This window comes from Cherax quadricarinatus, chromosome 42, assembly GCF_038502225.1.
Source record: "Cherax quadricarinatus isolate ZL_2023a chromosome 42, ASM3850222v1, whole genome shotgun sequence".
NCBI lineage: Eukaryota > Metazoa > Arthropoda > Malacostraca > Decapoda > Parastacidae > Cherax > Cherax quadricarinatus.
This window is the reverse complement of record NC_091333.1, coordinates 4604969-4620236: the sequence shown is the minus strand read 5'-3', so window position 1 is coordinate 4620236 and position 15268 is coordinate 4604969. Positions and strand designations below refer to the sequence as shown.

The following is a 15268-nucleotide window of genomic DNA, read 5'->3' as shown; positions in this document are numbered from 1 at the left end:
TTCAAAGTGGAAAGCCAAAGAAATATAAGAGGGGCCTGGGGATGTGACTAACGAACAGAGAACTTGTTATTTTAGTGCCAGGAATGTCTTTGTTCATTCTGGACCCTATTCGGAAATTGGCATCTTTTGAAATGTGTGAAATTGGCAAAATTGCTAAATTCTGACCACTTTACTGGATAGTTGAAATTGGTAAATGGGTGGTTTCTTGTGCTCATTCGATAGAAAAAATGGAGTTCTAGCAAAATAGTTATGATTTTTGTCGACTAGTACACTGGAATTGGCCGAAAATAGGGCTTAAAGTGGGCAAAATTGCCGATGCGTAAACATCGTTGAGACCGCTAACTTCACGAGAGCATAATTCTGTAAGTTTTCCATCAAATTTCATACTTTTGGTGGCATTATGATCGGGAAAAGATTCTCTATCTTTTCATAAGAATTTTTTTTTTTTTTTTTTTTAAATTTGGCAACCCTGAGAACAAGTCTTGGACAGGGCCTGGCGACCCTGAAAGGGTTAAAATAAGCTTCAAATTTAGCAAAATTGCTGTTGCATCAAGTGTTCTCCAATCTCCAACTTCACACCTGTGCAATTCCATAAGTATCAGCACTCGAACAGCCTTCGGGAACGAATTAAGTTCATAACTCAGGGTACCACCGTACGTACTTATAAACTACTTTAATTAAGTCTAGACAGGTGAAGAGTGGTAGAATACAATATTCAATATTTTACTCTATTATTAATACGAGGTAGTACAATTTACGATACACAAACATTTTTAAGTTTGTAATAATGGCTTAATAGTAACAAAATATTTGAGAGAGTTGCTTTAAATTTTATTCGAGTTTAGCAGTATGGAGAGAGATGAATTTTGAGTACATATAGCCCTAAATTTATTTGTGGGCAGGGGACCTCTTGCTGTTTCAGGCAGAAAGTTCCAGATCTTCGATCCCTTATGTGCAATGCATTTTTGCATAGTAAGAGATGGATACAAGGAATGTCACAAAGTGTTTTGCGCCTCGTGTTATGCCTGTTCTGATGAAGAAGTCTAGAAGTTTGAGTGGAGGGTTGATATTGGGGTTTAATGATCTGTATATATAGTAGGCACAGTAATAAGTGTGTATTTTGTACATTAAGCAAGTTCAAGCTTTTGGAGAGTTGTGGGGTGCATTGTCTGGTACTGGAGTTTGCGATCATCTGCACTGCCGCTTTTTGTTGGGTTATTAAAGCTTGAAGGTGATTGGCCGTGGTAGATCCCCCAAGCACAAATACCACGGGCGAGGCAAGGGTATATTAGAGCGATACGTACAAGGTAAGGAGCGCCCTCTGGGGCGCATAGTATCGTATCTTGGAAAGGATACCTACTGTTTTGGGAACTTTCTTAGTTATATGCTGGATGTGGGTCTGAAATTTAAGATTACAGTCAAGGTAGAGACCTAGAAATTCACCCTCAGTGTGTCTTGTAATGAGTAAACTATATACATGTATTGATGTTTAACTGGATATTTAAGGCTGTTTCCAAATAGCATGAAGTAGGTTTTGTCTATATGGAGATTAAGTTTGTTGGTAGTCATCCAGTTTGATATTTAACGTAGCTCGCTGTTTACAGTGTTACTAAGTACGTATAGACGGGTTTGGGTGGGAGAAGATAGAAGTGGTGTCATCTGCGAATAGAACTGGTTTAAGGAGTCACGATGCATTTGGGAGGTCACTGATGTAAATAAGAGAAGAGGACCTATGACACTTCCCTGTGCCACTCCAACAACTACAGGCTGAGTATTGGAGGTCATGCCATTTGTGTACATGTATGTACATACTGGTGTCTACCACTAAGATACGATTTTAGGTAACCGAGTGTCCTCTGACCCCATAATGCTTAATTTTACTTGCAAGATATTGTGGTCTACTGTATCAAATGCTTACCATAGCTCTATGAAGAGCCCACAGAGGATATTCATTTTTTCAATTGCTATATATAGTAATTCGAGCATCTGAATAACTGCATTATTCATTTTTTTTTTTTTTTTTTTTTGGCTTAAACCCATACTGGCAGGGGTTCATCTCTGTTTCTAGAGTCCAAAATTTCAGACAGTTCTCCAGATCTTTTTCATATTGCCTTTTATTTCATTAAATTTGTACCTAATACATTTGTTTGGACTTCCGTAAAATTAGCAAGTACAGTGGACCCCCGCATACCGTTGGCATCACATAACGTTTAATCCGCATACCGCTCACTTTTATCGCAAAAATTTTGCCTCGCATACCGCTCAAAAACCCGCTCACCGCTGTTCGTCCGAGACGCGTCCAAAGTGCGCCCTTAGCCAGCCTCTCATGTGCCACCGGTGGCATTGTTTACCAGCCAGCCTCCGCGGTAACATCCAAGCATACAATCGGAACATTTCGTATTATTACAGTGTTTTTGGCGATTTTATCTGCAAAATAAGTGACCATGGGCCCCAAGAAAGCTTCTAGTGCCAACCCTACAGCAATAAGGGTGAGAATTACTATAGAGATGAAGAAAAAGATCATTGATAATTATGAAAGTGGAGTGCGTGTCTCCGAGCTGGCCATCGCTACTATTGGTGGTACAGCTGCTGCTGCTGCACCACCGTCAGCTGCTGCACCACCGTCAGCTGCTGCACCACCGTCAGCTGCTGCACCACCGTCAGCTGCTGCACCACCGTCAGCTGCTGCACCACCGTCAGCTGCTGCACCACCGTCAGCTGCTGCACCACCGTCAGCTGCTGCACCACCGTCAGCTGCTGCACCACCGTCAGCTGCTGCACCACCGTCAGCTGCTGCACCACCGTCAGCTGCTGCACCACCGTCAGCTGCTGCACCACCGTCAGCTGACGCACCACCGTCAGCTGCTGCACCACCGTCAGCTGCTGCACCACCGTCAGCTGCTGCACCACCGTCAGCTGCTGCACCACCGTCAGCTGCTGCACCACCGTCAGCTGCTGCACCACCGTCAGCTGCTGCACCACCGTCAGCTGCTGCACCACCGTCAGCTGCTGCACCACCGTCAGCTGCTGCACCACCGTCAGCTGCTGCACCACCGTCAGCTGCTGTACCACCGTCAGCTGCTGCTGCTGTACCACCGTCAGCTGCTGCTGCTGTACCACCGTCAGCTGCTGCTGCTGTACCACCGTCAGCTGCTGCTGCTGTACCACCGTCAGCTGCTGCTGCTGTACCACCGTCAGCTGCTGCTGCTGTACCACCGTCAGCTGCTGCTGCTGTACCACCGTCAGCTGCTGCTGCTGTACCGTCAGCTGCTGCTGCTGTACCACCGTCAGCTGCTGCTGCTGTACCACCGTCAGCTGCTGCTGCTGTACCACCGTCAGCTGCTGCTGCTGTAGTACCGTCTGCTGCTGCTGCTGTAGTACCGTCTGCTGCTGCTGTAGTACCGTCTGCTGCTGCTGTAGTACCGTCTGCTGCTGCTGTAGCACCGTCTGCTGCTGCTGTAGCACTGTCAGCTGCTGCTGCTGTAGCACTGTCAGCTGCTGCTGCTGTAGCACTGTCAGCTGCTGCTGCTGTAGCACTGTCAGCTGCTGCTGCTGTAGCACTGTCAGCTGCTGCTGCTGTAGCACTGTCAGCTGCTGCTGCTGTAGCACTGTCAGCTGCTGCTGCTGCTGTAGCACTGTCAGCTGCTGCTGCTGTAGCACTGTCAGCTGCTGCTGCTGCTGTAGCACTGTCAGCTGCTGCTGCTGCTGTAGCACTGTCAGCTGCTGCTGCTGCTGTAGCACTGTCAGCTGCTGCTGCTGCTGTAGCACTGTCAGCTGCTGCTGCTGCTGTAGCACTGTCAGCTGCTGCTGCTGCTGTAGCACTGTCAGCTGCTGCTGCTGCTGTAGCACTGTCAGCTGCTGCTGCTGCTGTAGCACTGTCAGCTGCTGCTGCTGCTGTAGCACTGTCAGCTGCTGCTGCTGCTGTAGCACTGTCAGCTGCTGCTGCTGCTGTAGCACTGTCAGCTGCTGCTGCTGCTGTAGCACTGTCAGCTGCTGCTGCTGCTGTAGCACTGTCAGCTGCTGCTGCTGCTGTAGCACTGTCAGCTGCTGCTGCTGCTGTAGCACTGTCAGCTGCTGCTGCAGCACTGTCAGCTGCTGCTGCTGCTGTAGCACTGTCAGCTGCTGCTGCAGCACTGTCAGCAGCTGCTGCTGCTGTAGCACTGTCAGCTGCTGCTGCTGCTGTAGCACTGTCAGCTGCTGCTGCTGTAGCACTGTCAGCTGCTGCTGCTGTAGCACTGTCAGCTGCTGCTGCTGTAGCACTGTCAGCTGCTGCTGCTGTAGCACTGTCAGCTGCTGCTGCTGTAGCACTGTCAGCTGCTGCTGCTGTAGCACTGTCAGCTGCTGCTGCTGTAGCACTGTCAGCTGCTGCTGCTGTAGCACTGTCAGCTGCTGCTGCTGTAGCACTGTCAGCTGCTGCTGCTGTAGCACTGTCAGCTGCTGCTGCTGTTGTACCACCGTCAGCTGCTGCTGCTGTTGTACCACCGTCAGCTGCTGCTGCTGTTGTACCACCGTCAGCTGCTGCTGCTGTTGTACCACCGTCAGCTGCTGCTGCTGTAGTACCGTCTGCTGCTGCTGTAGCATCGTCTGCTGCTGCTGTAGCATCGTCTGCTGCTGCTGTAGCACCGTTGTTGGTGTGGCTTATTGAGAATACCAAGGAACAATTAACCCCAGAGGATTTGCCACCCAGGATAACCCAAAAAAGTCAGTGTCATCGAAGACTAACTTATTTCCATTGGGGTCCTTAATCTTGTCTCCCAGGATGCAACCCACACCAGTCGACTAACACCCAGGTGAACAGGGAAAAATGCCTGGAACTAGTGCTCATATTGGTGAATTTAAAGCCAGCAAAGGTTGGTTTGAGAGATTTAAGAATCGTAGTGGCATACACAGTGTGATAAGGCCTGTTCTGGAAGAAAATGCCAAACAGGACCTACAGTACTCAGGAGTAAAAGGCACTCCCAGGACACAGTGTCTCATCAGTCATTGCTGCATCTTCAATAAAGGTAAGTGTCATTTATTCTTCATTTAGTAGAGTAGTACATGCACAATATATATTGTGCATGTATCCTTCTCTGTGTGTGTAGGAAAATGTATATTTCATGTGGTAAATTTTTTTTTTTTCATACTTTTGGGTGTCTTGCACGGATTAATTTGATTTCCATTATTTCTTATGGGGAAAATTCATTCGCATACCGATCATTTCGCATAACAATGAGCCCTCTTGCACGGATTAAAATCGCTATGCGGGGGTCCACTGTACTGAGGTGCATCATTTAGTTAGTTCTTTTGTTATTAGGCCCTGTCTGAATTGTTTTTCATATAGATGTTTTTTACCGATGGATTTAAGTATACTATTTGTAAGCCTTTGTTAGTCTTTGCTGAGATCTGCTTTGTTTTCATTGGACAACGTATTTTACAGGTTATGAGTTTTGTGTAGGAATACTTTGACATTCAATATTGTGGCTGTCTGCTAACTCGTTCAACCAGTCAGTGCTACATAAGGTAGTAATAAAATTATTTACTGATGACTCATAATGTAGTCAAAGAGATCTGTGTCTCCTGAGGCAGTCTACCTAAGTTGGTTATGAGAAAAGTTGGATAGTGGTCCATCGTGTTGTCTGATTATGCCTGCTTTTAGTGGGGATATAGTATTGGTCAAGATATGATCAAGTAGTGAGGCACTCGTTTGATTCTTGTTGGTGGTGGGGGGGGAGGGGGGTGGTTAAGGTCAGTTGCTTGAATGAAGTTTATATTAAAGTCACCAGCAAGTAGCAGGTGGTGTTTATTCATCTGAGTCAGTTAGTGTGTTTCTTAAGTTGTCACTAAATGTGTAAGTATTAGTGTGAGGACCCTCCCTTGGGAACTTTTTTTTTTTTTTTTTTTTTTTTGGTGAAGATTTTATTCACATTAACAGGATAACCCAACAAAGCTACTGTTATCAGTGTCTTATTCATTGCCTTTGAGTTCCTTAACTCTCACTGTATGCAACCTGACCTACACCAGTTTTCCAGCACTCAAGTACCCACACAATGCTTGGTGAATAGGAACAGGTGCAAGGAAACATACCCACTCTTCCTGCTATTTAGACTCCTGTAATGAATAATTAGTGTGGATCTAATTAGGATTACTATAGAAGCCTGACCTGTAAAGCGAGGGACAATATACAGACCCAGCCTCCTCTCCCTCCAAACCACACGCAGTCCACCGTACGAACCACAGCCCAGCTGATCCGGCACTGACTTTAGGTATCTGTCCAGCTCTCTTGAAGGCAGCCAATATTGCAATGTTAAACCAATATCAGCCAAAATATGTTAACACCTGGTCTACCCTACCAACCTTAATTCACTTTGCCCCTTTCAGCAGCCCAGGTTGGTCCCACAAACCCCTTTCCTTTCACCACTAACAGGTTCTCCCCCCCCCCCCATTATTTGCCTCATCAGAGTACATCCTCTCCCCAACTTTACAAGAACAAGTCCCTCATGAAAAAACCCATCCTATATCCCCCCACCCCTATTAGAGCCAGTCCTACTCCACCCCTCCCCCACAACCTTTCACCAGAGTCCTGCTTCCCATTCTCCCCCTTCAGAGAATATTCTGGGCTCTCCCTCCCCCTTACCTAATATCAGTCCAGGCCCCCCCCCCCCAACATCAGACCAAACCCCACACCCTACATCAGCCCTGGCCCATCCCCAACCCCAAACCCCTCCATGGCCAACCACAACCCCAGAACACTTGCCCCCTCGTCCAACCTCGACCCTACCCCTCGACCCCAAACCGTCCCCTGACCCCAGATCCTCATCCCCTCCCTTAACATCAACCCTGGATCCTCCCCATGTTTCAACCAGGATCCTGGATAATTTCCCCCATCTCCAAACCTGGACCCCGGATCATCCTCCCCATCGCCCAACCTGGACCCTGGATCCGGCCCCCTATTGACCAACCTGGACCCCAGATCCTGCCCAACCTGGACCCCAGATCCTGCCCCCCCCCCATTGCCCAACCTGGACCCCAGATCCTGCCCCCCCCCATTGCCCAACCTGGACCCCAGATCCTGCCCCCCCCCATTGCCCAACCTGGACCCCGGATCCTGCTTCCCATTGCCTGAACTGGACCCCGGATCACGTCCCCCCTAAACGCCCAACCAGGACCCCGGATCCCGTCTCCCCCAAATGCCCAACCAGGACCCCGGATCCCATCCCCCCCAAATGCCCAACCAGGACCCCGGATCCCGTCCCCCACAAATGCCCAACCAGGACCCCGGATCCCGTCCCCCCCCAAACGCCCAACCAGGACCCCCGGATCCCGTCCCCCCCAAACGCCCAACCAGGACCCCGGATCCCGTTCCCCCAAACGCCCAACCAGGACCCCGGATCCCGGCCCCCCCCAAACGCCCAACCAGGACACCGGATCCCGTCCCCCCAAATGCCCAACCAGGACCCTGTCCCCCCAAACGCCCAACCAGGACCCCGGATCCCGTCCCCCCAAACGCCCAACCAGGACCCCGGATCCCATCTTCCCCAAACGCCCAACCAGGACCCCGGATCCCGTCCACCCCAAACGCCCAACCAGGACCCCAGATACCGTCCCCCCCAAATGCCCAACCAGGACCCCGGATCCCGTCCCCCCAAACGCCCAACCAGGACCCCGGATTCTGTCCCCCAAACACCCAACCAGGACCACGGATCCTGTCTCCCCCAAACACCCAACCTCGAACCCAGATACTAATCCCCCAAACGCCCAACCTCGAACCCAGACCCTAACCCCCCCAAACGCCCAACCTTGAACTCTGATCCTAACCCCCAAAACGCCCAACCTTGAACCCAGATCCTAACCCCCCCAAATGCCCAACCTCGAACCCGGATCCTAACCCCCGAAATGCCCAACCTCCAACCCAGATCCTGCCCTCGCCCATCCTCGAGCCCCTCCCCCTTCGCCCAACCTCGAGCCCAGACCCCTCCCCCTTCGCCCAACCTCGAGCCCAGACCCCTCCCCTTCGCCCAACCTCGAGCCCAGACCCCTCCCCCTTCGCCCAACCACGAGCCCAGACCCCTCCCCATTCGCTCAACCTCGAGCCCAGACCCCTCCCCCTTCGCTCAACCTCGAGCCCAGACCCCTCCCCCTTCGCCCAACCACGAGCCCAGACCCCTCCCCATTCGCCCAACCTCGAGCCCAGACCCCTCCCCATTCGCCCAACCTCGAGCCCAGACCCCTCCCCATTCGCCCAACCTCGAGCCCAGACCCCTCCCCTTTCGCCCAACCTCGACCCCAGACCCATCCCCGCCCAATATAGGCCCCGGCACTTCCCCCTCCCTTGCAAAACGTCAGCCCCGGAACCTACCTTCTTCCAATCGCCAAACCTCGGCCGTGGCCCTGCTGCCCCCCAATCGCCAAACCTCGGCCGTGGCCCTGCTGCCCCCCAATCGCCAAACCTCGGCCGTGGCCCTGCTGCCCCCCCAGCGCCCAACCTCGGCCGTGGCCCTGCTGCCCCCCAATCGCCAAACCTCGGCCGTGGCCCTGCTGCCCCCCAATCGCCAAACCTCGGCCGTGGCCCTGCTGCCCCCCAATCGCCAAACCTCGGCCGTGGCCCTGCTCCCCCCCAATCGCCAAACCTCGGCCGTGGCCCTGCTGCCCCCCAATCGCCAAACCTCGGCCGTGGCCCTGCTCCCCCCAATGGCCAAACCTCGGCCGTGGCCCTGCTCCCCCCAATGGCCAAACCTCGGCCGTGGCCCTGCTCCCCCCAATGGCCAAACCTCGGCCGTGGCCCTGCTCCCCCCAATGGCCAAACCTCGGCCGTGGCCCTGCTCCCCCCAATGGCCGAACCTCGGCCGTGGCCCTGCTCCCCCCAATGGCCGAACCTCGGCCGTGGCCCTGCTCCCCCCAATGGCCGAACCTCGGCCGTGGCCCTGCTCCCCCCAATGGCCGAACCTCGGCCGTGGCCCTGCTCCCCCCAATGGCCGAACCTCGGCCGTGGCCCTGCTCCCCCCAATGGCCGAACCTCGGCCGTGGCCCTGCTCCCCCCAATGGCCGAACCTCGGCCGTGGCCCTGCTCCCCCCAATGGCCGAACCTCGGCCGTGGCCCTGCTCTCCCCAATCGCCAAACCTCGGCCGTGGCCCTGCTCTCCCCAATCGCCAAACCTCGGCCGTGGCCCTGCTCTCCCCAATCGCCAAACCTCGGCCGTGGCCCTGCTCTCCCCAATCGCCAAACCTTGGCCGTGGCCCTGCTCTCCCCAATCGCCAAACCTTGGCCGTGGCCCTGCTCTCCCCAATCGCCAAACCTTGGCCGTGGCCCTGCTCTCCCCAATCGCCAAACCTTGGCCGTGGCCCTGCTCTCCCCAATCGCCAAACCTTGGCCGTGGCCCTGCTCTCCCCAATCGCCAAACCTTGGCCGTGGCCCTGCTCTCCCCAATCGCCAAACCTTGGCCGTGGCCCTGCTCTCCCCAATCGCCAAACCTTGGCCGTGGCCCTGCTCTCCCCAATCGCCAAACCTTGACCGTGGCCCTACTCTCCCCAATCGCCATGGCCCTGCTCTCCCCAATCGCCATGGCCCTGCTCTCCCCAATCGCCAAACCTTGGCCGTGGCCCTGCTCTCCCCAATCGCCAAACCTTGGCCATGGCCCTGCTCTCCCCAATCGCCAAACCTTGGCCGTGGCCTTGCTCTCCCCAATCACCAAACCTTGGCCGTGGCCCTGCTCCCCCAATCGCCAATCCTTTACGATGGACCTGACCCCCAATGGTTATGGCCAAACCTTGACCATGACCCTGCCCCTCCCAATTACCAAACCTTGACCATGGCCCTCACTCCATCCCAATTGCCAAACCCTGGCTGTGGCCCTCACCCCCTCCCAACTGCCATATACCTTAGCTCTGGCCTTCCCTCCAACCATTTACCTTGGCACTGCCCCCTTGTGAAAAGAGAACCCTAGGTGACCCTCACCAAATGGCAGCCCTGGGGCCCCCTTATCCTAGTCAGCCTTGCCCTACTCCCTTAAAAATAGGCAGCCCTGAGGTCCCAACCATGGGTTATCACTGGATGAGTTAGGAAAGTCATCACTGGGCATGGGAGACAGACCCCCCCCCTTACACTAGCTCTGGGCTCCTTTCCCCCACATCCCCCCCAGGTGCACCTGCAGTGATCAGTCCTAGAACCTTCACCACCACGTCAGCCCCAAAGTATGTCACTGGAACCTCACAACAGCCAAATAACTAAAGTAGCAGATGCACAACTGGCAAATTAAGTAAAGCATTCAGGTACTTATTAAATAAGTACCAAGTTCCACAGGTCTTCACCCCCAGTCCTAGACCAGGCCTCTACTGGAAAGAAAACATTACAGGAATAAAAGCTAAAAGAGGAAAGAAAATGCAAGTACTGTACATGGAATATATAGAAATTTAAGCAGCTCTTGCATGTACAGGAGAAAAAAACACCAGTAATCCCACACAAGTGCAAAACAATTTTCAATTCACACACAAGAGAGTACCTCCAAGTGGTTCCTGTTTATCTACACTAACCTCAACTCTGTTCTTCAGGATCATGCACAAGCCAGTATGTAATATCAGCATAAGGCTCACATTATTATAATCAAAGGGGAAGCGCTAAACCCGTAGGATTATACAGCACCTGGGGGGGGGGATGTGGAAGGCATTTAGGCTTAATTCGGGAACTGGAGCACAGATCCAATTCCCCAAATCAAGAGCACCTCACCAACATCAAGGAACCTTCCCTGAGGGGATAAGGCTCACAAACTAGGGAAGGCAGAGATTCGGCAAGTGTGTGCCCAGGGTGGAGAGTAATGACTTACACAGACAAAGCCTTGTAACACTGGTATTGGTAGTTTAGGGGAAAACTCTTAGGCTTGGGAGAAAAAAAAATACTCTACAGGAAGACTTTTAAGGTTGGAGTTTGAGAAGTTGAGAGATGCAAGTCAATGATGTAAAGTCAGTGTCAAAATACTTTAATCATAATTAGAGTGGTTACAGAGCAAGAAAGTCTGGACCGAGGAACCAGAAGCATAATCTACACAACAGTAAAGAACAAGATCTGCAAGATGATTAATGACCATTCTTTAGCTGAAATAACTCACGTCTTGACACATTTACTAACCCCATATGGGTCATTCAGCACAACATAGCAATTTAGAATGATAGAAAGAGAATCGACCTCAAGTTAAGAGAGGTGAGAACAGGACAGTCCTGGGCCCCACCACTTGACAGCTGGCATATACCACCTTCCATAAACCTAATAAAAAAAAATCCAAAACAATACCCTGAAGAAACAGAGCAAGAAGAGAAGTTACACCGGCGACCACTACCAATGTTGCTGTCACACACAAAATTAAACACAAAATGACAACCTTCCTTCCATAACACGCATGTCCATTTTTTTAACAAATCTATTAAACTTTAAACTTTTTAATAATAGCCTATTACTGTCTTAACACTTTAGGCACTACCTTGAGAGGAGGATCCGCAACTTAACGCCAGGATGTTGCAAAGAAATGCACCGGCACATTGATAACACCATACACAAACATCCAGGCCAGGCCCCCCCCAACACTCAATATTTTCCACTAGTTTGGGACTTTCCAGCCTCTAACTGACGGCGTTACTAGCTTCCAGAGCCGGCCTACACACTCACCCACAAGCAGCAAGCTCAATACAACACCTGCGTGTAGAAGGACTCATGCAAAACTGGAAATAAACAGCTCACCAGAGTAACAAACTGTGAAAATGGCGGACACAACTGCCACTATCTGCCACGTCGCGGCGCTGACGTCACGTCACGTGACCCACCACTTGCCATCACCGCCGCCAGGGGGACGACCACACCACCCTCACTCTTACACCATTTTTACCTCATTATACACCATCCTTACACACTCACTCACCTTTAATCCAGGTTCAGAAATATATTTAGATGACGGTTGTCCCCCCAGAGGAACTTGCGATGTTGTTGAGGTGACTGGTGAGCCTCAGCCACGGCTTAATGACTCACTAAGTCAATGGGACTTTTTTTTTAGGGTTATCCTATGTAATTTACATCATGTATGATTATTGTATTTATGTGTGTACTTGTACCTAAATAAACTTTACTTACTGGTCCACAAACTACATATTTACTTGAGTAAAAAAAATCTGGTTTATCCTATTATATTAAGCAAGAGGAAGTTTATATCAATGTCAGATACACTCGTTGCTACAATTACTAAAATATTAAATACGTATCGGTGAGAAGAACTCTACTGGAGTAAATGATTTGTTTATGGAGGTTAGGATCATTCCACAAACCAGAATAATATTTATTGACCTACTTGAAAGATATTTCGACATATACATTGATTTTAATAAGCCCAAAATCATGTCTTCTTTCAACACACCGGCCGTATCCCACCGAGGCGGGGGTCACCCAAAAGGAAAAACGAAAGTTTCTCCTTTTAACTTTAGTAATATATACAGGAGAAGGGGTTACTAGCCCCTTGCTCCCGGCATTTTAGTCGCCTCTTACGACACACATGGCTTACGGAGGAAGAATTCTGTTCCATTTTCCAATGGAGATAAGAGGGAATAAACAAGAACAAGAACTAGTAAGAAAATAGAACACCCAGAGGGGTGTGTATATATATGCTTGTACATGTCTGTGTAGTGTGACCTAAGTGTAAGTAGAAGTAGCAAGACGTATCTGAAATCTTGCATATTTATGGGACAAAAAAAAGACACCAGCAATCCTACCATCATGTAAAACAATTACAGGCTTTCGTTTTGCACTCACTTGGCAGGACGGTAGTACCTCCCTGGGCGGTTGCTGTCTACCAACCTACTACCTAGGAGGTTGGTAGACAGAATCATAGGCATATAACAGTAAAGAATGATGGCGACTTAACCTAGGATAAGTAAGTTTATTTAGGCGCAGGTACACAGGTTCAATTATCGTAATGTAAATTACCTAGGATAACCCAAAAAATCAGACAAACTGACTTATTTTCACTGGGGTCCTACAAAGCAGAATAGGATAATTTGAAGGCTTATTCTGTTCACTTCGGTCACATTATTGTAATAAGTCGCACTTAAAAGAGGAAACTCTCAAGTGCGGGTTAAATCTCAACAAGCCGATTTATTCCCATTAACATCTTCTCTGGCAGCCACTCTTCGTGGTGGGAATTAATAAGAGGAGATGATGGACAGCTGTGTCTGGGGCTTCCCATGTTAATGGAGACACCCCAGAGGCTCTAACACCTGACCAACTCCATCCATCTTAACCTTTTTCAGAATTTTATTGACGGGTCAGTTATCAAAATAGGTTGCACCATATTGTGCAGCTGCCTTGATCTATATTACATGTTACAAGGAACAAGAGCTGTGTTTACCAAACACACTCATAGCACAGGATATTTTTCTGACCATACTCCAGACAAGATGGATTTAAATTCAAATTCTAATTTTTATTGGTTTGCAAAGTTTACAATGTGTAATTTGCATATTACAAAATAGTGTGAAGCACAAATAAAACCTCTAGCATGTTTGAGCATTTCGGGCTTAAGAAATCAGGGGCTTTTTTCATAAACTATGTCAATGACCTGTACCATTTACTGTTTGTAAGCCATTCTTTATAGAAAATAAAGATTTTTTTATTAGAAGTAGTAGCTACGGTAGTTATAAATGTTTTTCTTCCAGCAGCGCCGAATTACTATATTCACGTGGAAGCGTTAAACCCGTGAGGGGATCATACAACCCCTGAGAGGTGATCAGGTCAGAGCCAAAGAAGGGAGAAAGTGTAATAGACGACTCTTGTGGGTCGTATGCAGAGAAAATGTGTTAGAAAATTCCAGTCCGGCTGGAATGTGTGTGTGATGTGTGTAAGAAAATATTCCAGTATTGTAGTACCTACTTAGAGTATGTTAGTGTTGGGTGAATGGTACCCGAGTACCTAATTATGTTAACGAAAGGAAAGATTGCAGAAGAGAGTTTTACACATATCAAGGAGGTTTTAGATAGCATGACATATCAGTTCCGTAGCTGCAGCAATGCCCTCTCCTTATGGGTTTAGCTCTCTCCGTGGGCATCATAATAATACAAGGCCGTCTTTAATACTTCCATTACCTCTATGACCGTTAGTCTACCTACATTGGTCTCCAGGGCGGAATGGAGATGAAATTCGACATTTGAGTCAGCGTATTATTATGGTTACACAGTAACAGCCCGGTTGATGAGGCCCTAATCCACCACGAAGCCTGGTTATGGACGGGGCCTCGGGGGCGTTGACCCCCAAAATCCCCTCCGGGTACACCCACATTTTCATGAGACGCAGAATTTACCTCCGACGTCGTCACTGTTGTAACATCTTTAGGCGAGACACATGTCCAACACTGAGGGACTGACCACCTCAAAATTACTTCTTCAAGGCTGATAGACTGATTACATCTTCATATCTCTTCTGCTTCTATTAACTTTTCTGTACTTGACTGTAGAAGCCTACTGTGTAGGCGATACATTTCGAAATAAAGATACCTAAGTGTTGGACATGTCTCTCACCATCTGTCCTTACTTCACCTACGGTATTTTTGGTTGGAAATCTATCACTGTCGTAGTACTGTGACGGTACTCCGCTGTGTCACAGCACCGCACTTGGACACAGCACAGCACTTTGACACAGCACCACACTTTGACACAGCACCGCACTGTGACACAGCACCGCACTTGGACACAGCACTACACTGTGACACAGCACCACACTGTGACAGCACCACACTGTGACACAGCACTACACTGTGACAGCACCACACTGTGACACAGCACTACACTGTGACAGCACCACACTGTGACACAGCACTACACTGTGACACAGCACTACACTGTGACAGCACCACACTGTGACACAGCACTACACTGTGACACAGCACTACACTGTGACACAGCACCACACTGTGACACAGCACTACACTGTGACAGCACCACACTGTGACACAGCACTACACTGTGACAGCACCACACTGTGACACAGCACTCCAATGTGACACAGCACTACACTGTGACACAGCACTACACTGTGACACAACACTACACTGTGACACAGCACCACACTGTGACACAACACTACACTGTGACAGCACCACACTGTGACACAGCACTACACTGTGACAGCACCACACTGTGACACAGCACTCCACTGTGACACAGCACTACACTGTGACACAGCACTACACTGTGACACAACACTACACTGTGACACAGCACCACACTGTGACACAACACTACACTGTGACAGCACCACACT

At 49.9% G+C, this 15268-nt stretch overlaps 1 protein-coding gene across 3 annotated transcripts in view; it reads right to left on the bottom strand.

Moving 5' to 3' along the window:
• Arf1 (ADP-ribosylation factor 1) overlaps window positions 1-11858 on the bottom strand; it is a 37722-nt gene extending 25864 nt beyond the window's left edge. The window contains exon 1 of one of the 3 annotated variants that reach the window (XM_053786325.2): window positions 11708-11858. The gene's annotated coding sequence lies outside the window, so the exon portion shown is untranslated. Of the gene's footprint in view, window positions 1-11450; window positions 11476-11635 lie in introns of those variants that run through there. The other 2 variants (XM_053786324.2, XM_053786326.2) reach the window with 2 other exon arrangements.
• Window positions 11859-15268: the final 3410 nt, after the last annotated feature.